The sequence below is a fragment of the Hemitrygon akajei genome, chromosome 6 (genome assembly GCF_048418815.1).
Source record: "Hemitrygon akajei chromosome 6, sHemAka1.3, whole genome shotgun sequence".
Classification (NCBI taxonomy): Eukaryota; Metazoa; Chordata; class Chondrichthyes; order Myliobatiformes; family Dasyatidae; genus Hemitrygon; species Hemitrygon akajei.
Window position 1 is genome coordinate 41,772,253 of NC_133129.1, and position 16,398 is coordinate 41,788,650.

Below are 16,398 nucleotides of genomic sequence, written 5' to 3' on the forward strand. Positions count from 1 at the left end.
GACTGGAGAAAAAAAGATGAGTTAGAAGGTGGGGAAGGGTAAGGAAGAAACACAAGGTGATAGGTGAAATCGGGAGGGGTGAAGTAAAGAGCTGGGAAGTTGATTGGTGAAAGAGATACAGGGCTGGAGAAGGGGGAATATGATAGGAGAGGACAGAAGGCCATGGAAGAAAGAAAAGGGGGATGAGCACTAGGAAGTGATAGGCAGGTAAGGAGATGAGGAGAGAGAGGGAATGGTGAAGGGGGGAGGTGGAAATACCAGAAGTTCAAGAAATCAATGTTCATGCCATCAGGTTGGAGGCTATGGTCAGCATTATGGTTGGAGCATTACGGTCAGTTCATTTGTCTGTGTTCTGACCCGTAAACCACTGGAAATGCCTGCTCTTTATTCATTCTAATCAAGATCATTGATCCTTATGGATACCACCATCTGTACTCCCCTTAACCCATTTTACACTAAGGAAGATCAATATCAGTCTCTTAATACAAGCAAGCATAACTGTTCATAACTCTGGTCTTTCTCCCTGTAGGCTCTTCAAACCCTAAAGATGCTACTTAATGCTTGGTGCTCAAAACAGCGCAGAAAACTTGGGCTGAATTTAATGAATAATTTAAATTCAATTGTATTAATTTTGTTGCTTTTTACTCAGGAAGCCAAATAATCCTGAATGTTTTTCCTTAATCAGCTTTTATCAACTTGTCCTGATGACTTCAAGTATTTGTGAAATCGCGATGGTCTGTGTTCAGATGTTTCTAGTTCCCTCTAACATAGTGCAGAGTTTCATGGATAGCTCTGAGTAATATTTTCAGATCCAGTGAAGCTTCTAACCACTCCTTTTATACTTCAGAGTTCGTGGCAAGCTCTGTTTCACCTTTTGTGCGAATGACCTGCTGTCTAAATCTTAGACCATGCCAAAAATGGAAAAGGAAATATTCATCTATTCTAGTTTGCTCGCAAAACAAAGCTAGATGGGGAAGTGATCTGTGAGGGTGATACAGAGCAAAGCAGATAGATTAAGGGAGAGGCTATAAAGGTTGTAGATGAACTATAAAGAGCTAGGGAGAAAACAAAATTCACTTCAGAAGGAAAAACAGAAAAGCGGGATATATGTTAATTGATCTACAATTAATGTGTTGTATAGAGAAATTGGACAATGCTACTAACCATAGATTAGGTTTATTTATTAGATTAGATTCATTTATTAATCAGATGTACATCAAAACATGCAGTAAAATGCGTCATTTGCATTAACAAACAATCTGAGATTGTGCTGGGTGCAGCCTGCAAGAGTCACCAGACATTCTAGGGGCTAACATAGCATGCCCTCAAAGAGAGTGAACATAAAGTAAGGGCAAATAAAATTAGGAACACAAATGGTATATCGTGGCAATTTAAAAGACAGAACCATAGAATTGCCATGTCACAGAAGGACACGATTTGGTCCTTCAAATCTCTGCCAGTTTGTAATATGTATGATAATCTATTAGTTCCATTTCCCAGCTCTTTCTCCATGGCCCTGGAATTTTTCTCTTCAAAGTTCCAAGTGAATTCATTATCAAAGGACCTGTGATGTACGTCACCCCATGCTATTCTGTGATTCATTTCCTTGCAGGCATTCACAGTAGAAAAAAAGAAATACAAAAGAATCAAAGCAAAACTACACAATCTGACGATCTAGCAATGTGCAAAAGAAGACGGTTTGCAAATACGAAAAAATGAATAAATAATGAGTGTATTAATAAATAATTGCGTTCACGTCATTTGCTAATGAGAAGAGGTTCCCTCTATTTTAACAGGTCGTGATCTTGTACACCATGTAATCTTACCTGCTTTTTCCTATGCTGCTCCCATTTATCACATTGTTTTATTTGAAAATGGTTCAAAGTTAAGAGGAAGAAATCCATTACCAAAAGGTGAAGTATCTAAGCCAGCGGGCACAGGCTTAGAAGAACGAGCAAAAGAAACATCTCTACAAGTCATTCTGACGTGGATGACTGGAGTTGGTCACTGATAGTTCAGATTGGTTGCAGGTAGAGGAAATAAAGACATGCAGAACGAGGCAGGCGCAGGACTTGGCTCACTGCTTGTGAAGAGGATTGACACAGTACCGACTGGCTGGGCCAACTAACTCGTTTCTGCATTATGAATTTTAGTGCAATTATGTTTGTGTGTGCTGACGACTGGAAGCATGTATGCTAATGCCTAACATGCAGGCAGATTGTTGTTTGACAATTTTTTGAGCTTTAGTGGCTCTTCTCCAGACGCAAGCTGGTTTTATAATCATGTGTAAGATTGGGGTTATTTAACAAAACCACAGAGGTATTCCTTGTTACAGACTTGTAGACTCCATTCCTTCTGCTGGGCACAGTATCAAAGGTCCATCATCCACCCTGTAACTCAGTCAGTATTCGTTGATGATTTATCTAGTGTGTTTCCTGGAAACGTAAACTCACTTTTTGTAAAGAATATTTAAGGTGAATTCGCAGTGAATTGCTGATTATTTTGTTTGACTGAGATGGAAGGTGCCAGGTTAAGAACCAAATGGTGGGATTTAAGGACCTGACTTATGAGCAGAATGTGAACGGCGATGTGTGTCTGTATTAAGAGACTGGAACAACACACAGACAAAAGAAAATGCTGGAGGAACTCAGCAGGTCAGGCAACTGGGAGACATGTCACTTCTGGTTTACAATGTTGCTACTGAAAGCGTGTGACAACTCACTAGTAGTCTGAAAGGCAAGAAATTCAACTAAAAAACATTGCTAATAACACCTTTTCTGAAGTAAATTGTGATAAACTATCACCGTAAATAATAGAGGCGAGCGAAGGCAAAGAGAATTCGAGCGACAGTCCATGCTGGTGCATTGCAAAATTGACTCTGGTGGAGTTGGAGTGAGTGACTTGGACAGGAGTCACCGAGGCCAGAGGAGTTTTGATGCTTGTCCTACTAACCTGGGTGTGAGGTTGGATCGCTCTAAGCAATGAGCCAATTTGGAGAGGTTGAGAATGGCTTCGGGCTGGACAGCAAAGTATTGGCCTGGAGCAAATTGCTGGGCGGCATGGTCTAGGCCCAGAGTGTTTTGCTGTGGCAGGGCCCAGGCCCTAATGCGAGGCACGGTTCACTGTTTGGACAATTTAGACTGGAAAAGCAGGGTCTGGAGGTGAGGGTTGGGCCGATTTCACGCTGAGGCTGCGAGATTGCCCTGGCTGCTGTGCTTCGTGCTTGCAAGCTTCACGGCGATTTACCCAGCTAAACTGATGGACTGAAACCAAGGCTTTGGGGATCTGGGCATTTGGATCTTAGGACTCAATTTAGTTCAGAATGCTGTTGCTGCTGCTCGCTTCTATTTGCATGTTCTACTTGATTAAGTAAATAACAAGTGTTTCCAGTGTCAAATGGGTCAGTAACTGGAGAACAGACACAGCTCTGGAGTATTGTAGCACTACTGCATAGTTAGAACTATTATCTTTTAGATGACTTGTTTAGACCAAGTTGTTGGCCAAGTCTTCATTTCAGTTAATTTCAAACATCCCATTGAAACATTTGAAGGAGTCTAGAGTGTTCTCATTTGTGTTCTCAGTAAAAATAATAGAGTAAGTGAATTTGTGAAGTGTTTATACTTGAAAGGAGTGAAGTGAAGTCTCTCAAAAAAAAAATTGGCAGTCTATTTTCAGCATTGGCAAAGGGACGTGGCAGGATACCAGGAAAATGCCCCATTCAGTTCTTCAAAAATTGAGAACTTCCTCATCTAGGTAAGAGGGCAACAGTTCTTGATTTGATCCAAGAACTTGTGCTCATCACTGTGTAATGTTTTCTGAATATGGCAGTATGATCTGTGCCCAAAACAGTTTTACTGTTACAGCTGCGCTGTTAGTGATGTGGTTTGTTCTGATTGTCTCGGGCGTAGTTGGCGTGCGGCCTGCAAACACCGTACAGCTCCGATGATGCCTTCTCAGGGTATGGTGGTGCAGAGACTGTATAATGGACTAATTCCAAGGAAGTAGTTCGAAGAACTTAAAACTGGTTTATATTAAATGGGAGCACCTGCCATTACAAATTCGTTTTGGTAAAAGTGGCTATAAATGGGAATCAATTTGGTTTGTATGATGTGAAATTTGAATTTAAATCTTACAACCATCTCACAACATGAGGGAGTAAAAACCTTTGCATTTTGACTCCATTGCAATGTACAGATGTGTGAATTTATAAGTCTGATCGCTTGTTGAAAGAAGCTGTCCTGTAGCCTGTTGGTCCTGGCTTTAATGCTGCGGTACCATTCATCAGACAGAAACAGCTGAAACAGTTTGTGGTTGGGGTGACTGGTGTCCCCGATGATCTTCCAGGCCTTCTTCAAGCACCTGCTGCTGTAAATGTCCTCAGTGGAGGGAAGTTCACATCCACAGATGCGCTGGGCTGTCTATACCACTCTCTGCAGCGCCTAGTGATCAAGGTTGGTGCTGTTTCCATACCAGGCGGTGATACAGCCAGTCAGGACGCTCTCAATTGTACCCCTGTAGAAGGTCTTGAGGATTTGGGGCCTTGAGGTGGAAGAGATGCTGTTGTGCTTTTTATTTTTTGTCACCCAGCCGGTGTGTACAGTCCAGTTGAGATCATCAGTGATGTGTATACCGAAGAGCTTGAAACTACTCACCCTCTCAACCTCAGTCCCACTGATGTTGATCGGGACGAGCCTGTCTCTGTTCCTCCTGTAATCCACAATCAGATCTTTTATTTTTTGGACATTGAGGGAGAGGTGTCAGGATGTTGACCTCTCCTCTGTAGGCTGTCTTGTCACCGCTAGAAATAAGACTGATCAATGTCGTGTCATTTGTCAGAGATATCAGGTAGAGATATTTTTTAATAATTAAGGATGTTAACAGTTTAGCTTGGACTAGATGGGCCAAAGGGCCTTCTGTTCAATTATGTTCTAAATAATGGTTGAATGTCAATCTTCTGGAATATTCTATTATTAAGTTATTTATGGTAATATATTATATAGTGTTGACACATGGCCAAGTGATTAAGGCATTGGTCTAGTGATCTGAAGGTTGCTAGTTCGAGCCTCAGCTAAGGCAGTGTGTTGTGGCCTTGAGCAAGGTACTTAACCACACATTGCTCTGCGATGACACAGGTGCCAAGCTGAATCAGTCCTTGCCCTTCCCTTGGACAACATCAGTGGCGTGGAGAGGGGAGACTTGCAGCATGGGGAACTGCCGGTCTACCATACAACCCTGCCCAGGCCTGCGCCCTGGAAACTTTCCAAGGTCCATGGTCTCTCGAGACTAACGGATGCCAATATATTATATAGTGTGTGGGAGTTATATTTTCTGTTTTTGTTTGGAATATGGTTGAATGACAATGAACTTGAACTCATGGATTTCAGATGAGAGTGCTACTGCTGAACGAAGTCATTGGGATGCTGTGATTACTGTTAGCGTGCTGTGCTTATATTCAAGAGCAACAAAGGCATAGCCTCTATTATGTGAAGGTTTCAATACAGGACTAATGAAGTCCCGCTGGAATTGCATGGGACCATGCAGGGATTGCACCAGGAATACTGTGTACAATTTTGGACTCCTTGCTGAAAGAAAGGATATACATGCTATAGAGCAAGGGTTCTCAACCTTTTTTTATACCATGGACCCCCTACCATTAACCGAGGGATCTGTAGACCCCAGGTTGGGAACCCCCTGCTAAAGAGGGAGTGCAGCAGCAGTACTGATCCTTCTCAATAATAGAACGGGCTCTACGATCGAGCATGACTTGATCCTCTTCCTATTTCTTATGCTCTTAAATTGTTAAAGAGATGAACCATGTTAAGTCTAAGCCTTGCTGGTAATGCAGCAAAGAAACGGTTACTTTCTGTTTGGAAGTTGTACTGGCAAAGTACGAGGAGCAGCTGGGAAGAATGGCAACTCCCACGCTGAAGCTCAGAATGCAGCTCTGAGGAGTCTGTAGGTGTAGTTAGTTTGGGCACGTACTTAGCACCTCAATGGGGCCTTTCAAGGACTGATTGAACTCGAGGCCACAGAGGAATGTTGAGATATTTGGTTTCACCACTCCAGCTTTGATTCACACCACTGGATTTTCTCTCCTCTCTTATAATACGAAGTTTTGTTCTCCTTACAAAGCGGACTTGGGGGAACTGAGCAGCAACTAAATCAGTTATGCTGGTGTTTTCAGAGCCTCTTTGTCATAGTCCTTGATATTCCTGCAAAGAAAGAAAGCATAGCTTTGTCACTTATCTATAAGAAGAGAGCAGCAAAGATTAAATGCGCGGTCTCCTGTTTATGCTAAGTTTGTTTCCTTTAATACAAGTAAAATTAACACAACCTTTCCTTATTTTCAAATGTTCAAGACAAAAGGCGAAGCTACCTTTTGTTGTAATTTCCCCTGTTGGACCTCACTAACTCCACCTTGCCCTTTTCCTGCCTTTTGTCAGGTAAACAAGTATGCATCTGGGTTTCCCCTGAACCGTGATGAGTTTGCAGGAGCTCAGCTGGTTTGGGAGTTGGGAGAGTGGTGGGTGGGGTTGGAGTGGATGGGTTGGGGCAGGTGCCAGAAGTATTTTTGGAAAGGATTTCCTTGTCTATGAAAGGTCTGATAGGAAACTGGCAAACTTTGTTTAAAAGTTGAGTTGGTTTGGAGACCAAGCTGACCACTTCTTAGCTCATGAAGCTAAGAATGGCTGGGAAGTAACGGAAAGTGTTGCAGAAACTCCTGGGCATCTTCTTACGGCTAGGATATGTTTTGTGCATAATTTTTTTCTCTATAAAAGTGTCAGACATGTGATGATGGTCTCCTGTTGCATGGTGAGGACATGAGGGAGGCTTGATGAAGCTTCAGTAACAATAATGGAGGGCCATGTAGAAGGGAAGAGTAGGAGCAGGTTCAAAGGTCAGCACAATGAGCCAAAGACCCTGTACTGTGCTGTATTGTTCTATGTTCTAGTGTTTAAATATAGATTTGAATATAAATGAATAAAATCAGATTGTAACACTGATGCACCATCAATAACTCACTCTGAGACGTAAGAAGTGAGATATCGGCTTTTATTGACTGGAAGAATGAACAACACAACATCCTGGAGAATGAGGCCGGGCTCAGGCCTCATTCGCCTTTATACAGGGGTTTGTGGGAGGAGCCACAGGAGCAGTCAGCAGGGGTCTGTTGGGAGCAAACCACACTGGTATATGTAGTTCACCACAAACACACAGTCCTCAGATTGATGCTTTGCTAAAATTCCCTTCTTCTAGATTTTCGAATTTGGGTAGCCTGGCTCCCATTAGGCTAAAAAATGACTGGAATGAATAATACTTCACCTGCCGCAAATTTTAAATAAATAATGAGGACATGAGGATTCCAACAGTGCAGCATTTTTAAAAAAAGTGTTACATTGAAAGCAAGGTCAGAGATCATTTAAAAAAAACTTGTAACAGGTTGCGCTTTAGTTCAGGCAGTGACTCCCCTATTCCATGCAATTAGCAACACACGTAGCTTGTTCTATGCTGTGCGGGAAGGTAAGGGGATCGGTATTCTGGAGCTTTGCCTAGAGTATGATAGTGGAGCAGCCTGCATGTTTTACGACTTGTGTGCTCTACTGAGTGCCCCATTTCAGCAGCTGAATTGAATCCAAGGAGGTGAGTGGAAAGAGGATCAGCACGGGGTGGTTTCTTTCCTGGTTACTGTTCCGGGAAAGCCAATAAAGCACGAGCTGGAAGGAAAGCTGGGCACGTGTACGTTTATCCTGGAAATAGAGCAGCATGGAAGGTAAGAACGTCAACTCATTATCACCCATCTCTGAGAAGAGGGTTTTAATTAAACTCTTCCTCAGTCACCGATGGGATTAGATACAAGTGTTAGTCTAAACAGACTTCAGCAGTGACTAAATGTACAATTAGGTAGGGTGTAAAAATTGGCTTTTTACATGGTTCTTGAATATTTCCTGCCTGGCAGTTATTTTAATCTTTAATGGTGTGTAATGCCTGAGGTTTTCAGAAAGACTGTCAAAGTGTGGTTTCAGTCATCATAGAACAGCTGACAGCCCACGTCTGGGCACGCGGTTCTTATTAAAGCGATAGACCATAGCTGAGGCCACTGCTGCACGGGTGCATGGCCACGCAGTAACTGAAATGCTCCTGTGCACATAGCCTTCATTGCTGCACAGCTGGAACTTTTTATATAAAGTTTTATTAAAGTGCCACGCAGTTTTCAGGCCGTGGAGAAATTTCCTGCTCAGAGCAATGGTTGGACCGCACAGCTATAAAATAAATAAATAGATAAATTGAGGAAACTTTGGCTGTGACATTAAGATCCCAAATACTGAGGGTATGTTGGCCACATATTTGTAAGATGTAAGCTTTTTGGAAGCTGAGAAAAGAATAACTACGTGGAAATTTACATTGCATAACATAATTAATTTTAGTTTGTGCAGTTTAAAATGATTTACCATGGTCATTTTCCCTCAATCTCAGTTTGGACATTTCCCGCTATACTGGCATGTTCTGCATCAATCACTCATTTATTGCCAGTTATCATGACGTTGATGATGGCAGATTATTCTTGTATGCCTGAAATGATGAAAGGCACAAAAGAATGTGAAAGGGAAAAAAATTTGAGGATGTGTACAAAGTCTGCTCCAGTGAGCATAGGGGGTGCGAAATGGCAATTGATTCTGTTATTATTATTAGTGATGGCTTTGGGTAGGACAAGTTAGAATATGAGTAGGAGAAGCATTTTCCCAATTCTGAAGAAAGGAGAAGCCACAGAGTTGGAAAGTTCTGCTTGCAGTCTGAGCATGCTGTGAGGAAACCGTGAACTGTGCCAGGTTGGACTGGATCTGGGAAAATATGAATCCTGCTTTAAAGAGCAAGTTCACAGCAAAGTAAATGGGAGCAGTAGTGTTTTTGAATAAGTGTGCACCTTCCCGTTTGGAAAGTGGAAACCATTGTACAAAATGTGTTGTAGTTCAGATCTTTCATTATGAGAAGGGGTAAGCTACAACGTTGCACTAAATTGTGCCAGGTATCGTGCTGATGGGTATTCTCCTCTTCAAGTACCGATGTCAAAGATTGAATTCCCAACACAAGGGTGGATTAACAACACCAGGAGATGTCACGACAAACATTTGCCTCTGCTTTCCAATGGAAGTATAAGGACATATTTTTAAAAAAATGCACTTACAGGAAACTGTTTTAATAATTTAATTTCAAAGAAGCCAATTGGCTGGGTGGAATAGTACTCACTGGACAAGAATCAGGTTAATTCTTTTTCGAACAGTGCTGAGGATGTTTTTATGGTAGTTGTTCCATTGGTGGAACACCAATATTAGTAGCAGAGACTTTGAATGTCTACAAATGAATGACAATAGGTTTAAAATTTAAGATACATGTAGCTCCATCTGGGGTTCTACAGTTCATAAATAAAATGGTTAGATATCACTGCCTAATAGTATTTATGAAGACTACTTGTACTGTATATACAAAGGATGTTAAGTATAACACTCTTACTCATGAGATGAAAAAATATATAATCTGAACCACATTTTTCTTACAGAATTATGTCATGTGAACATGTATAGGGTTTCTTTATTTAGGAAAGTGGTCTGCTTTGTTTGGGTTGATTGACTGGTTTTGATGGAAGCCAGTGGTACTTGGAGATCTATAGGCACCAATCCCCACCCCCTAGAGAATGGCACCACTAATAACACAAACCAGATGGCTCATTCAAATTTTTAAAGTTGCAATTTAGGTAGTTGCATCTATGACATGTTGTCGATGGGTACTCATTAGTCATGAAGCTTCAAAGGAGCAGTGTGGGGGTCATGTGCAGCATTATTATTCAAGTGAGTTGTCAAGGTCAAGCTATAAGCAGGCAGTCAGGATTGAACCTGCAAAGTAATCCTTTGCTGCCGGACATCTGCACAGTAGCATATGCCGGCAGCAGAGCCTTGGGCAATCATTTCATTTGGTTGTTTCTCTTTAGTCACATGACCTTCAGAGTGGGAAATGTTATCAAAAACTGAAAGGCAGACCCTTTTTGAATTGTTGCCTCTGGCACTGCATTTAGCTGCATAGAAATGTGCTTGCTCCGGAGAGCAGAGTGGGCTTGTTGCTAGGGCAAGTACTGGATCACTGAGTCCCCAGAATCCTCCCACTGAGACTGCTGTCCCAGCCTATGGGCAAAACCTTCTGTCCTGGGCACCCCGGTGGGAAATAAAGAGAAGGAGGTGGTCACTGTTTAGCAGCTAGAACCACTACCACGTGGATTGGCACAGTGGACGTTTCTGAGAGATTGTTGGATTGAACTAGAGGGATTGTGGAAGAGATGAGTTTGTTTGGGAGAGCTTCTGCTTTTTAAAACAGCTTCTCAGGAGAAAGGATGTAGTTGGGAGCTACCTGAAAAAGGTTTCGTATCAGTTTGAGCTTTAGTTTCAATGCATTGTCTAATTTGATTGTTAAGAAAGACAGAAAACTGTTAGCAGAGGTTATGAATAATAAAACAGCTATTTCATTTATTCTCCTCCTGCACTTCGAATGACAGCTGCAACATTGGCAGGGAATTACAGGAGAGCTGGGTTTTAGTTTCCCTGCTTCGTGGGTGTTCACTGCAACAAATACAATCTGAAGCTTCTGAGATAGAAACAGTCCTCCTAAAGTGAGCCAGTGGTGATCGCAGCTCATCTCCCTGTGACTGTTTCACTCCTGCCCTTTGCAGGTTTTCAAAAGTAAGCTGGCTGCCACATGACAATTACTTTATGGCTTACCAGCACCAATTTTGGGTAATAAAGGGTGAAAATAGGGCTTTATAATTGAGAAAGAAGGATGCAAGTGAGGGGAGATTTGGAAAGTTAAAGAGATGAGGTATAGGGGTATGATTATCATTAACAGGAAGTGTGACAGTGCAAGAACATCAGGTCAGACTTGGGCCAGATGGTAAGAGCATAATTAAAGGCTCTGAATGCACATTAGATTTGCAACAGGATGAGCTGCTGATAGAAACAGAAATAAATAGCTACGATCGAACAGACATTGCGGAGAAGTCAATGGCAGGTAGCCAGCACTGGATGCCGGAAGTTTTGGAGTATTTGGGTTCCGTTCAGTGTTTCAGAACGATAAGCAGAAGGAAAAGATGGTATATTGAATAAGGTGATAGAGATATAGAATTAGGCTGGGTGGAAATTAAAAGATGTAAGGAATGTAGACAGTTGCATTTGGCTTCTCATGTGCAACAAATGCAGGATAGATTATGATCTCAATAGAAAGACTCAGCTGAGAGTTGTGATCATAATATGATAGAATTCTTATTCCGTTTGAGAGTGGGAGGCTTGGATCCGAAATTGGTATCTTAAACTTAAAGGCAATTACAAAGATATGGAAGCAGGACTGGTTAAAAGGGACCTGGAAATCAGTTCGCTGGAAGGTGAACAGCAGCAGATGTTTTAAGAAAATATCTCATGATTCTAGTGAAAGATGTATTCTACTCCTCAATCCTGGGCCTTAAACTGTTTAAGTTTGGTATCAAGGTGAAGAAAAAACATGCAAAGATCAATGATAGATCAGAAGTTTAGAAATGTTTTAGAAACCAGCAAAAGATGATGGGGGTGGGGGGGGGGGGGGAGAGAAGAAGACACAAAGTGGATACTTAAAGTAAAATAACAAAACTGACAGTAGGTATTTCTAAGATTATGCGGAATGGACCAGAGTAGCTGAATTAAGCATTATGGTAGACATGACTGGAGAATTATTACTGATGAATGAAGTTAATACAAAAGAAACTAAAAGTTCAAATACGAGAAGAACTTAAGCTGATCATGATTAGTGGGGAAGAAAATATATACGGTACATGGCTCTAAAGGCTAGCAGTGCCCCTGAAACTGATAATGTGCCACCTAGGGTCTTATCTTCCAATATTGTCTAAATTGTAGCATGTCCTAACAAATTGGCAAGCTGCAAGTGTAAATTTCTGAAGGACGGAGGGAGCGAGAATGCAGGAAATTATAAACCAGTTAGTCTAACACATGTCACCGTGAAAGTGCTAAATGTATGAGGACATTTAGAAAATCATACTCCCTTATTCCCCATTCACAAGACTATGTTGGCTTCACTGAATTGCATTGGTTCTTTTTATAATGTCTGTCTTTTAAGGATGTAATGAATAATGTGAGTAAAGTGGAATCTGTAAATGTAGTGTATCTGGATTTCCGAAACAAGCTGCCACTTTGTAAGTTCTCCTATAGGACACTATCTTGTGTCAGGCATAACGTGTTGCTTTATATTTTTATTAACTTCTTTAATGGAATAAGAGGGCATGCAGTAATCAGTGAGCCATAGGATTCAACTGGGGCTTATGTGTTTAAAAACAAATTATAATGATGCTGCTGAATGGTCCAAGTTTTTTTGGGCCAAACTTACCACTGGTGCAAAGTTCAAAGTAAATTCATTATCAAAGTACACATGTCAGCATATACAACCATGATATTCACTTTCTTGCAGATATATTCAATAAATCCATAATAGAATAATAACCATAACAGAATTGATGAAAAATTGCACCACCTTTGGTGTTCAACCAGTGCACAAAAGATGACAAACCCGGCTAATACAAAAAGAAAGAAATAATAATAATAAATAAATAAGCAATAAATAGCGAGAACATGAGATGAGAGTCTCTGAAAGTGAGTCCATAGGTTGTGGGAACATTTCAGTGATGGAGCGAATGAAGTTATTCCCACTGGTTGAGGGATAATAACTGTACCCGAACCTATAGTAAGTCTGGATGCCCCTGTACCTCACATGGCAGCTGTGTGAAGAAAGTGTGTCCTGGGTAATGGGGTTCCCTGATAATGGATGTTGCTTTCCTACAACAACACTTCATTTCGATGTGTTCAATGGAGGGCAGGGCGTTACCCATGATGGACTGGGCTATATCCACTACTTTTTGTAGGATTTTCTGTTTAAGGGCATTGGTGTTTCCATACCAGGCTGTGATTCAGCCAGTCAATGTACTCTCTACTACATATCTATAGAAGTACTTTGAAGTTTTTGCCAAATATTTGGAAGTAGAGGTGCTGCCATTCTTTTTTCATAATGGTGCTTGTATGCTGGGCTCACTGCAAGCCCTCTGAAATAATGACACCTAGGAATTTACACTCGCTGACCCTCTCCACCTCTGATCCTTTGAGGATCATCATCCTAGCCAAGATGGTGGTGCGACACAGCTTGCAGCAGCCACTCCGGAGCTGATATCTGTTATTTGTTAAGCGGGGTGCCGTGCGCAATCCTCATCTGATGAAAAATGGACGTGGGAGCACAGAGGAACATCTGGAAATCTCCAGGAAGGCTTTCTTCGTTGCTGCTGCTACTGTGAGGTCCAGGTCTCTGCTGGGAAGAACAGGCCCCCAGTCCTCGGGGTCGCCTTGCCGGTGGCCGTTGGCGGGGGCATCTTAATACGCTCGGCAGAGGATGGTGCTGGGAGAAGCTGTGCCGGAGGGGATGGTCGGAGGCTCGGAGGTTCGATGGACTCAGAGTCCGCTGCGGAGAGGTCGCTTTCACTGTGTGCTGTCTCTGCGAGGCTGGGTTTGATGGAGCTTTCATTGTGTGCTGCGTCTGCGAGGCTGAGTCGGGCGGCGCCGTGGAAGTCCATAGCGGGGGTATTCCCTTCTGCTGCCTATGTGAGATGACGAGTCTATCGGGACCCTGAGGACTTGTGGAAACTGTGTGGTGGTTTCTTTCGAACTTATAGTCTTTTAACATCTTTGGACTATTTTTACTGTGCCCATGGTCTGTTTTTTATCAATTATGCTATTGTTTGCACTGTTGTAACTATATGTTGTAACTGTGTGGTTTTGTGCAGGTCTTGTAGCTTTAGTTTTTGGTCTTGTTTTGTCTGGTGGATTTGGAGCTCCTTTCCGGGGAACGTGCTAAGATGGTAGCGCGATATTGATATGCAGCAGCCTCTCCGGACTCTGGATTGGGGATTACCAAACATTATGTGGATTTTCTGGTGTAGTCTGTTTAGTCATGTGCTTTTGTGATATCATTCTGGAGGAACGTTGTCTCATTTTTTAGCTGAATTGCATTTGTGGTTTCTAAATGACAATAAACTGAAACTGAACTGATTGGCTCATGATTCTCTAGTTTCCTCCTCCTGAAGTCAATAATCAGCACTTTGACATCGAGTATGAGGTATCACTTTGCCAGATTTTCAATCTCCCTCCTATTGATAGATGAGAAAGCTAATTGTGACAGGACACAGTGTTGGTGAGTGGACCTAGAATGATTACATGATTTGTTTGATTGAATATACCTGTGGGAAATGAGGTTATCCACTTTTTTAGTAGGAAGAATAGAAAATCAGTACGTTATTCAAATGTTGTCTACAGGTGGAATGTTGCTATACCGAGATCAGAGTTTAATTGTACTTGAAACAAAGTTGGCAAACTTGTACAGCAAGTAAGAAAGAAGGCAAGTGGAATGTTGGCCTTTATTGCTAGGGGAATCGAGTACAAAAGTAGGGGAGTTTTGTCTCAACTATATAGAGCATTGGCAGGATCATGTCTGGAATACTGTGTACCTTCTGGTTGTTGAATTTAAGGAGGGATAAGTTGATTGGAAGTGGTACAGAGAAAGTTCATTGAGTTGATTTCTGAGATGAGGAGTTGCCTTGAACAATTGAGTGGCTCGGATCTTTACTGGGGTTTAGAGGAATGATAGATGAGTTTGTTGAAGTGAGCAAGATTCTGAGAGTGTGTGACAACACTGATGCTGAGAGGGTGCTTCCACTAAAACAGAATGTAGAACTAGGTCACGTAATTTCAGATTAAGTAATCACCCATTTAATAAGGAGATGATGAGTAACTTCACTGAATATGTTGGAATTACCTACCCCAGAGAGCTGAGGAGATGGTGTTATTTAAAGTATTTAAGAATGAAATGGATTTTTGGAGTGTAAAGGATTTGAGGACTTTAAGAATCTTTCAGAAAAGTGGCTTTGAAGCTGAACCAGATGATCCAAGATCTTTTCAAAAGGGAATCAAGAACAATGTGCCGTACTTCTACTCTTCCTTGCTCTCTTTTGACTAACCATCAGAGACCCTCTCCCACCTACTAAAACCCAGCATTCACCTTGAACACTAAAGCTGAGAATTGAACCCAGTGAAGGCAAATTTGGGCTTGTAGTTAAAACTGTAGGGCCTCAGGAGTGGACAGTGATGTGAGAGCAACTCCAGCTTAGGGCATCTTCAAAATTGGGCAACTTTCAAAGCCTGAGTTTAAAGCAAGACTTTATTTCTACTTCTAAATGAGTGCTTGCATAAATGTTGAAGTTCTGCTATAAACACATCTTCAATTATGATAATCTTAGAGCAATGTTACTGTAAAATTGCACTCAGACTGCTGATTAGGGCGAGGAAATATTAACTGTAGTATGTCCTCAATGTAGCTTCTAGCTTCAGCAAATGCTGTATTTAAAGAAAATGATTTTTCTGATATCATACATACACATTGTAAAATACTTCATACATTTTTCTGTGTGCCATTTAAATGGAAATGGAATGACGAGTTATAAGCATGACCATCTTAACAATCCTCTAGTTTGGAGCAGTTCTGATTTCTTCGGGAAAAATAATCCATTGTTTTCCATGTTTGCATAAGACTATGGATGAAGAGTTCAACCCATCTGTGGTCATTTGCCCCGAAAGATCTGGCGATCTCTCGTGCAGACTATCAAATTGATTTCAAATCTATGCATGTTTTTTTCCATTTATTATTTTATCTGAAAATTCATCGCACACTTTGTAAATACTACCTCTGTGCTCTAACTTAAGTCTCCTGCTGTGCTCAGAATTGTTCCTGAATTGCTTAGCTTGCATTTTTGTGTATCCTGGAAAGACAGCCCAGGATACATAATTTTTCTTTAAGGCTAAACCCTCCCATGTTCCTCAAGTTTTTCCTGAATCTCCTTCACAAATGCAGTAGATGGGAAAAGTTGTCCCTATATGTGGCTAATATCCTTCAGAGAAGTAAATCTGTCATGCTTGCCTATGGCTTAAAGTTTGGCATTGCCAACAAAGTAGACAAAGTTAAAATTTACTCTAACGGTAGAACTTCTGTTATTGTAATTATGAAATATTAACAAATTATGGAAGTACTCAGCAGATCAGGCAGCATCAGTAGAGAGAGCGATACATTTTACATTTCGGGCCAAAGACCTTTCAACAAAACCTTTAAAATAGCCCGAGTCCACAATAATGTGATAACACGAGGGAGCAAAGGAGGAGACTACTGGGTCTTTGATGGAGGTCTCTATATCTCTTTAGCCACAAGTGCAGTTCATTAGAGAACGGTCATTTTGTTTCCCTGAAAGGCAGCCCATTAAACTTTAAGCTGGAGAATCTT

The 16,398-nt window shown here is 41.5% G+C and overlaps 1 protein-coding gene across 9 annotated transcripts in view; it reads left to right on the plus strand.

The window, feature by feature from the left end:
• The window catches only part of lhfpl2b (LHFPL tetraspan subfamily member 2b), a 208,734-nt gene that overhangs the window by 52,114 nt on the left and 140,222 nt on the right, over positions 1-16,398 (plus strand). Inside the window, exon 1 of one of the 9 annotated variants that reach the window (XM_073048228.1) lies at positions 2,502-2,654. The exons of the other annotated variants lie outside the window; for them this stretch is intronic. The gene's annotated coding sequence lies outside the window, so the exon portion shown is untranslated. Of the gene's footprint in view, positions 1-2,501; positions 2,655-16,398 lie in introns of those variants that run through there. 9 annotated transcript variants of the gene reach the window in all.